Below are 942 nucleotides of genomic sequence, written 5' to 3' on the forward strand. Positions count from 1 at the left end.
TGTATCGCTGAAGATCCTCGGAGATCCTGCTCTTAGTTTCCTAATCTAGCAGGTGGTATTTCTACAGTATAGTGTAAACACTACATTTTGTGAATGCTGCTTAGTTTACTTCATAAGCTGGGACTGCCATATGATTGAAAAATATATGAATGAAAAGGTGTTTCACCCCTTGTGTTCCAGCAGTTACTAATTATTCCTTTTCTGAAACTACCAAAGGAGGAACCAATGTCAGCCAATAAGAAATGTCCCATTGGAGGATAGGACTCTCAGACACCATCAGGTGTTTGCACTTTCTACGAGTGCACTACGCTCTACAGCCCCCAAAAATATTTCTGGAGCTTGGATCCAACATTAATACCAATGTCCAACGCAAGAGATGGAAATTAAATATAGTATAACGAAATTGAATTGTTTTGAGGGATATATGGTTAGCGTACTGGACTAAAGGTTCGAAGGTCCATGAGTTATGTCTCGTTGCTGCAAAGGACAAACAAAAATCAAACCGCCCTTCATACTTTGGGACAATGGGTCAAATCGAATTATCCGATTAGAGCAGTTCAAGAGTTGGCAGCGGGTACTGTTGGCTATCTGCCTTCCCTCTAGCATAGAAAAGTTAAAAACTAGGTTGTTGTTTGTAGTTAAGCACAAAGCTACACGATGGACTATCTGTGCTCTGTCCACGACAGGTATCGAAACCCGGTTTCTAACGTTGTAAGTTCGCAAACATACCACTGTGCCACTGGGGGGCTCAAAATTAGAAGAGGCTAGCGCAGATAGCCCTTGTGCAGTTTTTCTAGGATACCCAAACAAACCAAACTTATTTATTTATTGTACAAATATGAAACTTTATGTTAATGAGACTTTGAGATACATAGCCATCATTCGCGGAACTTAGTATTTCGAACTGACATTAATGATGAATATTTTTATAACACTATTTTT

The sequence above is a fragment of the Limulus polyphemus genome, unplaced genomic scaffold (genome assembly GCF_000517525.1).
Source record: "Limulus polyphemus unplaced genomic scaffold, Limulus_polyphemus-2.1.2 Scaffold622, whole genome shotgun sequence".
Lineage (NCBI taxonomy): Eukaryota > Metazoa > Arthropoda > Merostomata > Xiphosura > Limulidae > Limulus > Limulus polyphemus.